Here is a 15,908-nt window from a genome sequence, read left to right as displayed (position 1 = left end):
ATTGGACATCCATAGGCAAACAAATAACTCTTGACCTAAGTCTCACACCTTACACAAAGACAAGCTCAAAATGGGTCATAGACTTAAATTTTAAACATAAAACTATAAAATTTTTAGGAAGAAAACTAGGACAAACTGTTTGGGATCAAGGGCTACAGAAAGAGTTCTTAAATTTGGCACTAAGAGCACGATCCGAAAAAGGAAAAATTGATAAATTGGACTTCGTTAAAATTAAAAACTTTTGCTCTGAAGAAGACCCTGTAATGATGAAAAGACACACTACAGAGTGTGTGTACAGAGAAAATATTGGCAATCCATGTATCCGACACAGGACTAGCATTTGGAATATATGTATATTTTTAAGAACTCTCAAAACTCAACAGTAAAAACCATCCAGTCAGAAAATGGGCAAAGGACGTACACAGCATCTGGTGGAGGCCCTGTGACTAGTTTTTTTCGGTGGGCTGTGAGCAGAGGTGAGATGTTACATCCAGCCATACTGGTAAGAGTGGGTGTGAGTTTTTCATGTTCTCTCTCTTCTGTCCCTGGAAGCCACGTGTGGAGACGGTGGCACTGCAGAGTGGCGTGGCCTGGACCCCTGAGTCACTGTGTGAGGAGAGATTCCCTGGTAAGCTGCCCAACCTAGACTGGACACGAGCAAGAGATGAGCTCATCTGGAATGATTTGTTACTGCAATCATAACTGTTCTACTGACAGATGCAGTGGGTAAACTATAATGCAACAATGTAATAAATATTTCTGTACCACTGGGCAATTACAGTGATTTCCAGTTTTTCACAATTATTTATAATTAACAGTGTTGCAATGCCTGTCTTCACTTGTGTACACATTTAATGCAGGTTTTTCTTNCCAATCTGCGGCAAAGTCTATGGGCACGAGAGATTCTTTCCTGATATTTCCGTCTGCGTGGCTTTGGTTAGAAGGGAGATTGAGCATCTCTTCACATGTCGGTTTGCTAAATGTAATTCTTCTTTCATGGTTTTCTAGAACAGACATGATCGTGATTGAGAAACAAAGCAGTAGGTTTGCTTGGCAAAGTCACTTCTCTTTGTCGGCCTCCTCAAAGCAGAAACTGGTCATCCCGAAAAGCGGAAAGCATCGCATCACTTTCTCCAACTTTAATCCCGTATCTGGATCAAAGCCAACTCCTTCGGCACAGATTCATGTAACCTTTTCCGCCGGGATTCTCAAATGTCCTCTCACTGTGTTCATCCGAATGTTTGGTTAACTGTGCTGATGGTAAAATCACAGGCACCATTTCTGCTGCTGGAACAAGCCCCCTCTACCACCCGGCCTTACTGTGTCTCCAGCTCGGTGAAGAGCTCGGTGACTGTGTTTGTCTTCTTTCTCATCCAAACACTTCATTTTTCTTCCTTTTTTCTTTGTAATGTTTAATGCTTAGGAGAACTGTGCCCAGGAAAAGCCCAGGAGAATTCAATTGGATTTTCTGTCTCAGTGCCACCAAGGTTTGTCACCTCGCAGGTGGGCCAACACTTTACCGCCCAGTCCCTGAAGTCATTTATTTGTCTCTGTTGTCTACAAAGCCAGTCAGCTGTCCACAGGAAAATATGAAAAACCCCTCGATCACAACCAACCTTTCCTGCTCCAGCCGCTGCTCCTTTTCCAGCCTCCTTTCCAGCAAAACACACCCTTGTCCCACCAACTACTCACACTTCCTGCGTGGACCCTGGCCTTGCTTCCCTACACGCCCTCCTATGAGCTGGTCCTGCTGCTGGCAATGCAGGACCACCGGATATCTGGTCTCCTTCTCTAGGATGCTCCCAGGGCAGCTGTCACGATGGGCTTCCCAGTCATAAGGGCCCAGAGATCGTCATCCCCCCACCTTCCGTGGGACATGCCTCCTATAGACCTTTCCTCGGGGCACGTGCTCTCTTCCTCCAGATGTTGTCTCTGGAACATCAGGTTTTCTCCATGTTTCTGTTCCTGGCATCTCTCACAGCACAGAGTATAAACAGATGGGCTTTTGTTCAATGAATGGCAGTTTGCAGAATCATTCACTTCCAGCTTCTGCCTGGTCTGGACATCCCCCTGAGCAGTCATCAGAAAACCAAACTGGAGTGACCCCTTTTGAGCAAAAGTAGCCAGAAAAGCTTCATAAAGAAAGGGGCAAATTATGAATGCTGTGACTCGGGGCTCAGCGTCAGCATCTCTGACCGCACAGGGTGTCTATTCCACCTGCCGCGCCTACTGAGACCTCGAGCAGTCACAGGGAGGGTCCGACCAAGCCACTGCACACGGGTGAGAAGTGCTAGATTCAGGATGGGACTGTGCCCTGCCACGCATGGTCTTTCTCATAAAACCTGAACAGCTTTCAAAAAGCTAAGGTTGATTCTTACGCCTTCTCGGGGGAAACGTAACCAATCTTTTCAGTTAAAATCATATGGGTCAATAAGGCTGTAATAATCACCAATGTTTCCCCCAGGTGAATGTGGTCAGTATTATTTCAGCGCTTTAACAGCCCAAAGCTTCTGGATCGGACCACGCTAGGGGTGGGGCTTCCACACAGGACAGTTACAAAATGCCACTCGATTTAGCTCCTTAACTGCTCTAACTCCCAGTTAGACATTATAGATGACGGAGAAGGAGCTGGGGGAAGGGAGTAATTTGACCCCTTCTCAGGAGTCAAGGCTATACCTAGAAACAAATGCAAAGGTAAGATTGACAGGGGCAAATCAGCACGGACAATCCAAGTGTCACCTGGAAGACCAAGGATGGAACACCCTGGGCTGGTGTCATTGAAATCTTTACACAGATGGAAGCTTCAGATGCTGACAGCGATACCGCCCTCATGTGAACCCACCCCCAGCAGGGGTCGCAGAGGAACAGAAGCGTCTCCCAGCCTGAGTGTGGGGCTGGGCTTGGTGGCTCCATGTCTCATCCTAGGATTAGGTTTTAACAGTGTCAGTCCTTAGGAGTGAAACTTCCCAGGAGCCTTTTGCCAGAAATTGGTGTGTTAAGTTCCAGACAGCTCAGGTCAGTATTAGTGGCCAGTAAACTTTTTTGTTTAAGATGAGTGGGAGTGAGTAATGTCCTTCATCTGGCAGGTTCTCAGAGCACAGGACTCAGAGGGCATTAGAGCCGCCACGGCCACCTGCATGTGTGACTCTGCTCCACTATGACTGTGGACTTGGGGCTCTGGCAAGCCCCGGCTGTCAGGTAAACGCAACTGCACATTTAAAGAAACAAAGAGCCTGTATTAGTCCTTTTTGTGTTGCTATAACAGAATACCTGAAACTAGGTGATTTATATAGAAAAATGACATTTATTGCTTACAGTTTCTGAGGCTGGGAAGTCCAAAGTCCATCTGGTGGTGGCGACAGTGACTCAGGGGTCTCACATTGCAAGATGGTGGAAGCAGAGAGAGACAGAGAGTGAGCGAAAGACAGATTCTCTTAAAGCCCTCAGAACCACGCCCCTGATCACCATTTTTAATCCATTCACTACTGCATGGTCCTACAATCCAGTCACCTCTCCAAGACTCCACCTTTCAATTATCATAATAGGATTTCCCACCCCTTTATCAGTCACAGTGGGGCCAAGTTTCTAATACATAAAGCTTGGGGGACACAATTCAAGCTTCAGTGAGTTTGGGACGTAATTCAATCCACTGCAGAGCCTGAGAGGAGAAAGCTTTGCACAGTAACAAAAATGTTAAGGATTCACTGGCAACACAATGTTCAATGAGCAAAAACAGTTTTAAGTGGCACGTTGCCCAAGAAAATAATAAAATAACAGAATAGCACTGACCGAATGTGAGAGAATCTGAGGACTGAATGGACTTGAATATCCAATGCCCTGGCTACGTCACTGTTCAACTCTCAGGCGTCTGAATACTAAATAAAACATGTATGGGGGAGACAAAAAAAAAAAAAACCCTGGATTTTCTCTGTCCTAAATAAATCAATCATCTGTCAAGTTGTAAGAGGGTGGTAGGGTTGTGGGTAATGTTTTCTTTATTTTCCAAACTCCCTAATATGCTTTTCACTGTTTTGCTGGTAATAATAACAAACAGATAAATTAACCTAGCTAACAATAGATTAACATAAACACTTAATACATGTTCTTAAACAATAGTATATGCAAATAAGAAGAAAATAGTCACGCTTCCTTAAATAGCATAACGGTGACATTAAAATTCTCGATTCTCTGCAAATTCCTTCAATCAAGTGCTGACCCCAGGCAAACCAGGTGCGATGTACCTTAAATTCTGTGATTAGATGTCACATACATATTATCAATATTTGTGATTGTTGTATAATTCTTAAAATACAGTCATTCATGAGGCTAGATAATTATGTAAACATCTTTCCATTCTTTTTCTGTTTTTTTTTAAATTGTGGTAAAATATAAATAAAATTTGCCATTTGAACCATTTTTAAGTGCACAGTTGTGTGGCATGAAGCACATTCACACTGTTGTGTGACCATCACTACCACCATCTCCAGAACCTTCTCATGTTTCCCGACTGAAGCTCTGTCCCCACTAAACACCAACTCCGTTCCCCTCCCCCAGCCCCTAACATCAACCTTCCTACTTTCTGTCGCTGTGAATGTGACCACTCTGGGGACCTCATATAAATGGGATCATGCAGTATTTGTCCTCTTGTGACTGGCTTATTTCACTCAGCATCACGTGCTCCAGGCTTGTTCATGTTGGAACGCCTGTCAGAATTTCCTTCCTTTTCATGGGTGAATCATACCTGTTCCACGGATGGACCGCACTGGTTCATCCACTGATGGACACGTGGGCTGCTCTCACCTTTCAGCTGCTGTGTCTTGTGCTGCTATGGTGAAGTGTAGAAATATCTCTTTGGGTCCCTTCCCCTCTTTGAATTCTTTCAGATAAAAACCCAGAAATGGAATTGCTGAATCAGATGGTAACTCTATTTCTAGTGTTTTGAGCAACTCCCACACTGTTTTCCACAGTGGCTGCATCATCTCATGTCCCCACAGCAGTGCGCAGGGCTCCGATTTCTCCACACCTTCAACAGCACCTGTGCTTTCCTCCCACCATCTTATGGAATTGCTGAATCAGATGGTAACTCTATTTCTAGTGTTTTGAGCAACTCCCACACTGTTTTCCACAGTGGCTGCATCATCTCATGTCCCCACAGCGGTGCGCAGGGCTCCGATTTCTCCACACCTTCAACAGCACCTGTGCTTTCCTCCCACCATCTTCTTCGAGAACACTGCACCAGGCACTGAGCAGGACTCTCAATGGCCATGGACAGAGAAAGGGAGGACCAAAGGCTGATGTGAAGAGCAGAGACTGGCAGCCTGCGGAGGACTCCAGTTTCTGACTCAGCTTCCCCTGATTCCCGTAACCCAGCTGCTTAAACTGTCCCACAGATGTGCCAACTGCCAAGCCTGGACCCACACTTTCCACCCTACCCCAGGAAGCTATTACAGGAAAGTTCTCCCACAGTCACTGTGGGGGTCCCACCCACCTGTCTGCAAGGCTGAAGTGTCCCCTGCCTGGGATCCAGCTGCATGGCAGGAAGGTTGCTGCACACCTGCCACCCTGCCCGGGTGTCTGTGCGCTTCTCTCTGCCATGTCTCCACCCACCTGGACCAACTGTGTCCCTGCACCTGCCATAAATCTCTAGCCTCACCCTGGAATCCCCAGGGCCCTTCAGGCATCGCTGGCCCTGCCTCGCCCACCCAATAATGGGAAAAGAACTGCCCAGGACAGGGCAGCAGTGGGGTTCTGCGGCTCATCCAGGCAGGTGATTCATGTGACGCTGGACACACCTGGAAGAGCAAGTTCTCAGCTGGCATCTGTCACCCGGGAGCTGAAAGCCTCTTCATTCATCTGGAAGAAACACGCTGTTCTGAGGCACGGAGATAAGGAAGAAGCTCTGCTGGCCGCGCCTTGCAGGGGTCCGGGGAGAGGAGTGAGGATTTGGGCTACGAGTTTTAGCAAAGCAGGAGAAAGAAGGAGCAATTTCTCCACTTTCAGGTTGTGGCTCAGAGAGCGTGGCCACCCTCCCCGTTTTCAGCAGAATCTGGGAGAGGAGACAAACCTGAAACCAGCAAGGGCTCTGCCACACTGTGGTCCCTGTGCACGATGCCACATCAGAACACACTGCTGGGGCTGGCGTGAGAGGAAAACAGGACCACAGCACCCTTTCCTTGTGGGTGGACAAAGAAAAACCAGGTGCTGTTGTCTGAATGTTGTGTCCCCCAAATTCATGTGCTGGAATCCTCACCCCCAAGGTGATGGTCTTAGGAGATGGGGCCTTTGGGAAGTGATTGGGTCATGAGGGTGGAGCCCCCATGAAAAGGATTAGGAGTAGAAGTGGGACCATCCTGGCAGAGACGTCAGGTGGCCCAGATGGCCCAAATCTGCAGGGCGCAGAGCCGGGGTAGGGGATGTGGAGGCTGTGTGTGCATATTGTCAGATGTGCTGACATGTGCCTGTGAGCGGGAGACTCATGGATACCGAGATGGAGAAACAAGGATTACGAGAGACACATGCTTGTGCAGACACGAAAGTGGCACTGTGTGCATGTGCACACAGGCAGGGAGGTGCATACACACAACCCAGGGCACGTGTGTGTTGGTGTGCAGGGCACATAGGAGTATGTAGGTGGGGGCGGGAAAGACAAGGGAACGTTTGCAGGGTGTTGTATATACAACACGAGGGGCGTGTACAACACAAAGGGCTTGGCGCTCCCACTGAACGTGTGCACGATCAGGATGTGGGAGCAGCCGGGGACAGGGCTGGGTGTGTGTGTCTGGGGTGGGCTGGGCCCACAGAGCCTATGTGCCTGTGCCTTGTGGCGTGACTCACATCCCTGGGTGGGCACGTGTGCCATGTCAGCAGCAACCATGGCCTCTCCGGGTGGACCAGAGGAGGAAAGGTTAAGCCTGCCCCCTTCCCCAGTTCCTACGTGTGCAGAAGTGGGGGGATCTCAGTTCCCCAGGGGGCCCCAGGTGCCTGAGATTCTGCTGCCTGCAACAGAGGACAGCCAGATCAGAGCTGCACCTGGCCTCAGTTTCTCTCCAGTTCCTAGGAGGGGGTCTCCATCCATGGCTGGGGAGGACAGGCAGGGGTGTGTGGCAGGGGCATCAGGCTGGGCCAGAGCTGACTTACCTTCCGCCCCTCCCCCAGTCACAGCCCAGGAATGCCAGGCCATCCTAGTGGCTCAAAGGCCAGGCCTGGGCCACCGAAGGATGCCCCAGCACACACATCCTGCACCAGGTCACACAGGGCACACCCACGTCTGCCTGCAGCATACCCACTGGGCACACACACAGTCACACCCTGCACTCGGTGGGCATCTGGCAACCCTGACCAGGTCATGTGGGGCCAAACTGCATGCACCTGTGACAGACAGGCTGTGGATGGGACCCAGACAACGCACAGTGGTGTCCAGGGCCTGTGTCTGGGCAGAGGCCTATGGGAGCCCAGTGCCTGTCCCTGGGGTCACACACCTGTTTATGGTTTGGGAACTCACAACACTGCAGAGACCTGGATGGTGAGATCTGCTACTGAGGCATGGACAGGCAAGCACACACCTGGAACACGCAGCAACATGCATCGCACATAGGGCATTTGTTGGCTGTCTGCGCAATGCCAGAGACCCTGCAACGCCCATGAGATGCCTGTGGCCGGCCCAGGTGCTGGCCAGTGCGGGCGCTGCAGCTGCACACGTGGGTTTCGGAAACTGTGGAAGGGGCAGGGCCACAGCGCCCACCCCCACGCAGACTCAGTTGCATAGCAACAACCTCCACACCAGAGCTGGGAGGAGGGAACCCCTACCTCGGCCCTGTCCTCACAGCCACCAGCCTATGCCTGATCACCGTCCCACACACAGGGGATCTCCCACACGCAGATCTCTGCAAACACCAGGAGGCGCAGAGAATCCCCTGCCTGGGGCTGATGGTGACTCAATGGCAACGCTGGAGTGGGACAAGTGGAGGGAACCTTCCCCTCCAGGCAGGGACAAACCAAAACATCTACTCAGGCAGAAGCCCCGCCCCAGCATGCTTGGGGGGCCCCACATCCAAGCAGACCCTGTGCATGTGGAACATGTGTGCACACACCCACAGCTGAACCAAAACATCTACTCAGGCAGAAGCCCCGCCCCAGCATGCTTGGGGGCCCCACATCCAAGCAGACCCTGTGCATGTGGAACATGTGTGCACACACCCACAGCTGCTCAGCCACAGGTCATGATTGCTTCAGGGTCAGCAAGGGCCTGGACCTCAGCTGCCGCCTCTGAGAAGTGAGCTTGGCCACAAGCACTGCCCAAGATCAGTGGTGTGCACACGCTGAGCACCTGGCAGGGACTGGGTCAAGGGCGGCCGGGGACAAAAGACGGCAGCCCAAGTGCGAGGGTCCTCTCTGTTGTTATCTTCTCTGGATGGTGCAGCTGCACAGAATTGTCCCTTATGCTGAATCCCCCACTACGTTTGCACTTCCAAAGGTAACAAGAGTCTTTTGGAGGAGTTAAGTTAGGGCACGTCTGTGAGCACGTGTCACCATCACCCCTACCTCTGTCCCCCACTCAGACCAGCCAATTGGAGCTGTGCTGGGTGGACATGCATCTGTGGAGGGTGTTTGTGGCTGGAGGTCTTCAGGGTGTTCCAGCTCCCCTGCCCCCAGGGTATGTGTTTGGGGAGGGCACTGCCTTCCTTCCAGGTGTCTGCTGGTTCCTGGGTGTGACCTCCAATGTTGGGGTTTTGTTAAGGGAGGCCTTGGCCCAGGGCGAGAGTGGGGCGCATTTGTTCTGAGGCTCACACAGTTGATTGAGATATCGCAGGTTGTAGTGGAACCAAAGTGTGGGGGTGGGGGCAGGTGTATGGGGTGCGTGTGTAGGGGAGGTGCTGTGTATTGGGAGCCTGGCACACAGGTGGTATCCAATAAATACAGTCGACTGTTAAAAAAAAAAAAAAAAAGAATGGGATTAGGGCCCTCTTTAAAGAGGTCTGGAGAGTGCCTTGCCTTCCGCCAGGCGAGGACACGCAGAAGGCCCTGACTGTAAACCGGAAAGCAGCCATCTCCACACACTGAATCCACCACGCCTTGATCTTGGGCTTCCAACCTCCACAATGGTGAGAAATAAATTCTGTTGCTGAAAAGCTGCCCAGACTGTGGTTTTCTGTTACAGCAGCCCGAACAAACTCAGATACACTGCCCAGGGAAAAGGAACTTCTAGAATTCCAGAAGTTCTCAATTTATCATTGTGACACGACACCCCAACCTGGACCCTAAAACTCACATCCACGCTACACTGAAAGAGGCCTCCTGCTCCTCCCCAAATCCCTGCAGGGCCCGCAGTGGAACTACTTCCAGTCTCCCCCGTCCAGCAGGACCTGCTGAGCTTGTCCTGGCTGTGTGTTCTGGGGACACAGAGGCGGGTCCTTGTTGGTGTGAGTAGGGCAGGGGACAGTGGGAGGTGGGGGTGGGCTCTGGACGGGTTGTGTTGCATGTGAAAGTGCTCGTGGGTGAGTCGTTTACAGTCTGTTGATGGAGTGCACTTCCTCCAGTGTCAGCAGGCCCTGATGTCCGAGCACCTAAAATGGAGATGAGAAAGACGTGACAGAAACGCTTGTCATTTATCTTGTTGGGTCACCATTGGACAAAGTCCTCTTACTATGTCTCCAAATGGCTCTTCATTGTCCCCCTGCAGCCCCTCACCCAGACCCTCCCTGATCCAACCATCACCAGGAACCCTGCCTGGCTTTCTGACATCCTTCCTTTCTGTCCCCAGTGCAGGCACAGTGACCTTCCACGATGTGGGTGGGATCACGTTACCGCCTGGCTTAGAACTCCTCCACAGTTCCCTTGCCTTTAGGTTATCTCTAAACACACCTAACTCATTTCCTGTGCCTGTTCTGTCTTTTCTGTGACCCAGAAGTAATAAAACAAGCTACTCCTCCACAGTTCCCTTGCCTTTAGGTTATCTCTAAACGCACCTAACTCATTTCCTGTGCCTGTTCTGTCTTTTCTGTGACCCAGAAGTAATAAAACAAGCAGCTACATCACACAGTTTCCTGACATTTCTTCCAGCTCAGAGTCCGTGGCTCCACGACCAACACGTTGGCATCTCCTGCTGTCGTGGTGGGATTCTTCCTTCCAGCTGGTCCGGTTTGTGTCTTCCCTCCCTCAGGCCATCTTCCTTCTGTCCCTTCTCTTTTTCATTGTCTCCTGCTTCATTTGCAACCAGCCTTTGCTTTATGTCAGGGCTCCTGGCCAAAGTCGCCCTCCTTGGGGGCTGCCACAGAAGCCCCCTACAGCTCTGTCCTCATTTCAGTGTGAACCACGGCAGAGCGCTTAGCAGGAATCCGTGAGCCTGCCCACGTGCAAGCCCTGTGTCAAAACCTTTCCGTGTAGTACCTCCTCCAATTCCCACAAGAATAATTATTTCCTCTTGAAACAGGTAATATCTTCATTTCGCAGATGAGAAAACTGAGGCTTAGACTGTGAAGTAACTTGGCCAAGGTCACAGGCCACTCGTGTCCTGGGTGCAAGCGTTTGCTCAGAGCTTCTGTGCCCGGAAGCCACGTTGACTATGGACGCTGACAATCACCTGTCCTCTCGTGAAATTTTGGTTTAGCTTCCTTCCTACTCAAAGGCTGCCATGGTTCTCCAGAAGAACGGAACAACGGGGTGTGCATGTATTTATAGCGAGGTCTATTCAAGGAATTGGCTCACATGCTTGTGGAGCCTGGTAAGTCTGGAAGCTGCGGGGCAGGCTGGAAACTCTAGCAGGAGTTGACGTTGGAGTCGCGAGACCAGAGGCCGTCTGGAGGCAGAATTCCTCCTTCTGGGGTCTTCACTCTTGAGGCCTCAACGGATGGACGGTAATCTGCTTTCCTCAAAGTCTACTGATTTCAATGTTAATCTCATCAAAAAAAAAATACCTTCACAAGTGACATCTAGACGTGTGTTTGACCAAATATCAGGGCACTGTGGCCCCACAAAGTGGACATGTAAAGTTACCCACCAGAGAAGGCTCTGATGAGACAGAACCACTGTCTGGGGAGCTCTGTGTGCACGACTTCAGAGAGAGTCGAGCCCAGAAGGCCAGGTCAGGAGAAGCCTGCACCCAGGCCGGGCTCGCTCCTCGGGGGGGCTGAGCCCGCACCCCTCACTGCCTGTGGGCTCACTGGGCAGCTCTCGCCCACATCACAAATTAGTCTTTCCCTCCCTCCAGCTGGTACCTACGACTGGGTCAGGGACTCTCGTAGGCCAGTCTGTAACTTTCTGGTTTGAGTCCCGCAGAAAACACCTCTGGCTGAGACTCAGCTAGAGATCAACACAGCACTCCAGAGTCAGCGGGAGACATCACACTGCACTTCACGAGCTGCTGGCGAGGCAGCCTCCAGTCTCCTTTGAATTGAAAGAGATGTGAAAGCCTCTTGGATACTAAGCCCTCCAGCCAGCTGCTACCAGTTAAATGGTGATGCCTTCACCTCACCCAACTGTGGGCAGCTGGGATGGGCAGGTTAGTAACTAGTTATTTCTTCCTCTTTGTTAACTGGCTAGGAATTTTGGGAGTCTTCTGTCTGCTTTGTGGAAACTGTCCAATGCAAGATTTCCTTTTCTAGAAAAGGCTCGTTTTATCTTCCATTAGGGTTTGGTTTAGCTGTATGTAATAGGAAACCCCAGATAACAGTGGCTTAAAAACAATGATATATTCTACCGTGCAAAAGCATTCTGGGTGAGGCAGCCCAGAGCTGACACAATGGTTCTGTGAAGTCATCAGATACTTAATTTTTCATCACCTCAGCTCTTAGCTTCCACCTTCAGAGTTACTGTGAGGCCTAGGATGGCTGCTGGGGCCCCAGCCATCAAATCCACCTTTGCAAAATGAAAAACTGGGGGGGAGTCTTCTCTAGATTTCTACCTCCTTTTTAAGAAGCCTTCCTAGAAGTCCTTCTCAGCAATTTTCACTCATGTCCGCCAGCCAGAATGTAGTCACATGACCACAGCAAGCTGTGAGTCTGGTGGGGCATACACCACCAGATGACACAGGCATGTGATGAGGACATGTGGGTGTATGTGGGTGTCTCAGCCGTGCTTTCCTTCCTCCCTTCCTTCTGTCCCAACAAACCCCGCCTCCCTGCCCCACTACATGACTCACATTTCTACAGCGTAGACCCTCCTGTTGCTGAAATGTTAAGGGTGAGGTTACATGATGCCAGAAGATTGCCTGAAAACACACGGCAGAGGCTGGTGTTGTGGGTGAGTGGGCAGAGGCCGTGAGAAACAGAAGCTGACCCTGACCGACGCTGGACGGTGAACCTGCGGGCCCATCTCACTGTCCTCCCTACTTCTGTGTGTGTTTCACGTTTCCACAATGAGCAGTGCTTTTAAAAACACACTCCTGCCAGGCTTCCCTGCTTTTGTTCATGCGCCATAGCACGGCCAGCCCCTGCGCTCCACAGGGCCAAGTTCTGATCCATTTATTGCTCCACTTTTTAGCTCACTCTGGAGGCCCAATGCGTGTTTGTTTGGTGGATGAACAGATGCTCTCCCTTCTCTCTGGAATCCCTTATCCCTCCTCCTGTCCTGCTGAAATCCCTCGTCCTTGCAGCCCTGTCTCATGATCTTCCTCATTCTTGCTGCCCAGCCTGGTGTGATACCACTGCTGTGGCCTTTGTCCCATGGATTGTCATCAGTAAGCCACTGATTGTTATTGGATGATTGTCATTAAATTCATGAGCTAGCATCTGTCTTTGTGACAAACTCGCCGGCACAGTTCTCGGAGGGTGGGCACCTTTTCTCGGCCTCTCAGCTTGGTGCCTGGTACCTCCAGACTTCTTGCTGCCCAGCCTGGTGTGATACCACTGCTGTGGCCTTTGTCCCATGGATTGTCATCAGTAAGCCACTGATTGTTATTGAATGATTGTCATTAAATTCATGAGCTACCATCTGTCTTTGTGACAAACTCGCCGGGACAGTTCTCGGAGGGTGGGCACCTTTTCTCGGCCTCTCAGCTTGGTGCCTGGTACCTCCAGACCTGCACTGACAAATGCCTGACATGAAACTGCCTTGAGAGCAAAACATGAGGCTTTGAAATCACTCAGTCCGATCGGCAGACCTGACACACGAGTGCTCGCCAGAGCTGAGGACATGTGGCCAACTGTGCCCTGGTTCTGGAGGGGTTTGCTGATCTGCAGACCATTTGGCATTGCAAAACCAGACTGAGGCTGTGCTGACATCATTAGAGATGGTGACATGATGCTAAAGCTGTCATCGAGAGGGCCAGGAAGCAGCGACCGGGAGAGCAGCGGCCAGCCAAGAAAACGCAAGCGAGAGGGGACAGTGTGTTTGTTCTCAGGGTTCTGGGCATGCAGAGTGCCACGAACAAGCACAGATAGGAAAGACAGAGAGAAGAAGGCCGAGAAAATAATTGTCTTTTCATTGTTTCAGGGAACGCTTTGTGCCTGAGCGAGACCCAGAGGACTTCGAGTCCCCGGCCGCTGGGACAGTTAACAGCCCACGCCGCGCCTTGCAGGAAGCGGGCCCCTTATCCACAGCCCCGCTGGTTCCAAGCACTCACATTTCATGACTGCCACCTCCCTAGGGCCTCACGTAGACACCAGCTGTGGGAGGGACTCCAGCGGGTCCTGCTTCCCACTTGGCAGGTGGAGAAACTGAAGCAGGGATGTTCAGAGTCCCCCCAGACGTGTCTGCGGGGAGGGCTCTGGCTCATGGGGACAGGCAGAGGAGGAAAGGAAGGGCACGTCTGTGTGACAAAGCCCTTCATCAGCTCCTCCCCAGTGACCTCCGCCCTCCCACCAAGGCCAGGAAAACTCACCTTTACAATGGGCTGGGCCACCCAACGTGGAGACCAGAGATGGAGGGGTGAGGGCACCCAGCAGGACCTGTGGCCTCACGCCTGGGGGGAGGGGACGGCCTGCAGAGCCTGGAGCAGGGGGACAGAGGCACCCGCCACCCTCCACACCTCTCCACCCCACTTCTCTCCTTGCCCCCACAGCAGCGTCACACCCTTTAGACCCCAGACAAGGGTGGTTTCCTTTACTTCAGCTGACTTCACATTTGTGTTAACATGAAACATTGCAGGAGGCCCTGAGACAGATGACTGTGCAGCTCATCTTTAGATGATGGCAGCCCAGGAGCATGACACAGCCACCTTCTCACTCATGAGGGCTTTGCTGCTTTCCTGCAAAGGCCTAGTGTGCATATTAAATCACCACCTTGTGATGCTGGCCCCAGCAGCCTCAGCAGAGCGCCAGGAGGGTGGCCATTCTCTGAGCCGGTCCTGGACATCCCCGCCGGCCAGGACGGCGCAGTCAGCATGGCGCTGGGCCCGCAGCGCGGACCTGTTCAGTGAGAAGGCAGAGTGGCAGGGCTGGAGGAGGTGTGGGATGAAGACAGCAGTCACTTCTCCTCTCTGGAGAGTGGCCACTTCATGTCTCTAATTCTTCCCAGTAGTTTAAATCAAGTGGTAGTTTTAATTGCCTGTGTTTACTCTATAAAATGGCATTTGGTGTGAGCAGGGAGGCAAAGCTTTAGTCATTATCAGAGAGTGGCCCAGGTCCAAAAAACGGGAACCCTGAGGGCATGCACAGACATGCACCGTGCACAGTTCAAACTGTTCCTTGTGGTGTGGGTGCCCGATCCAGCGAGGCAGGCTGCTGCTGGGTGATAACGCATGCGCCAGGGTCTCCAGCGCTGACAGAGGAAAAGGCTCCAAAGTGGCCTATGGAAGGGATTCTCTTGTCATGAAACAGGGCTGTGTTTCTCAATCGGCTTTAGTTCCCCCAAGCGGGAAGGCCTGACCTTGGTCTGCTGGTTCCACGTCTGATGGGAGGCGTTTATTCCACTTCAAAGTCAGAGGCACAAGCCCTCTCTGGAGGATAAACTGGGATATGCTGGTCAAGCGGTTCACTGTGTTCCCTTGAGAGCAGCTGCAAAAGAAAACGGATGTGCTTTGTGCAATCAGATCTGAAGTTTTCCTTTGCTATGCATGAGCCCATGACTCCCCTGACATCCGAGGGCCCCTGGCTCCGTCCCTCCAGCCGACGTGTTGCACTGTGTCCTGGCTGGATGCTGTCCTCTGGAGTGGACACATCTCAGATGGAGCTCCAGATGCCGTCTGTGAACCAGGAAGCAGCCTCAGCAGACATCGAATCTGCCGGTGCCTCCACCTCGGGCCTCCTGGGTGTTGCTCAGCCCCCGAACGCGTGGTACTTCACTATAGCAGCCCAAGCCGACTAGCACAAGAGACAATAATAGTAATGGCTGAGTGGAGTGAGGTGTACACGAACCCAAATGATGCTGAACCTCTTCTCCTTTGACCAGTCTCAACAGGTCGCCACTAAGAAAACACACACTCGTCGAGAGAGGAGGTGCTACTTTCTAAACCCTCTTGCACCGAAATTTCCTCCCTCCCCAGCGACTGCCCATGTCTTTCCACAGCCCTCTTCTCCAAACTCCCTGGTCTCCAAAAGGCCATTCCAGATACTTCATTCAGCCCACTATCTAGTCTCTTACTTTCATTTTCCCACCAGTGAAAAATAGACTAGGGAAGTTCAAGAGTTGATGTGGGTCGACTGTTCCGAAGCAACAGCAAGGTGATTTGCTGAAAGGGACTCAGACTCTGAAGATATAAAGATATAAAACTAATGGGGCTGGTGACTGGGAGTGGGCTCAAATGTACAGTCAATCATTATTCACGAATTCCATATTTGCAGATTCACCTCCTTGCTAAAATTTATTTGTAAACCCCAAATCGCCACTCATGTTGCCACGCACGAAAATCCGCGGAGCAGTGAAGAATCCGGGTTGCCGGATGCGCACGTTCCCAGCTGAGCTGGGACAAGCCGCTCCCATCCTCTCATTGCAGCTCGCGTGCTGTACTCAGGTGTCCTCTTCACAGTCTCTTT

General features: G+C 51.5%; 1 long non-coding RNA gene across 1 annotated transcript in view; it reads right to left on the bottom strand.

Annotated features, from left to right (window-relative positions):
* LOC103609894 overlaps positions 1 to 5,856 on the bottom strand; it is a 27,353-nt gene extending 21,497 nt beyond the window's left edge. The window contains exon 1 of the long non-coding RNA XR_552171.1: positions 5,793 to 5,856. This is a non-coding gene — a long non-coding RNA (uncharacterized LOC103609894). The remainder of the gene's footprint in view (positions 1 to 5,792) is intronic.
* Between the last annotated feature and the right edge of the window lie 10,052 nt (positions 5,857 to 15,908).

Source organism: Galeopterus variegatus, unplaced genomic scaffold, assembly GCF_000696425.1.
Source record: "Galeopterus variegatus unplaced genomic scaffold, G_variegatus-3.0.2 Scaffold10259, whole genome shotgun sequence".
Lineage (NCBI taxonomy): Eukaryota > Metazoa > Chordata > Mammalia > Dermoptera > Cynocephalidae > Galeopterus > Galeopterus variegatus.
This window is presented reverse-complemented; position numbering and strand designations above follow the sequence as displayed.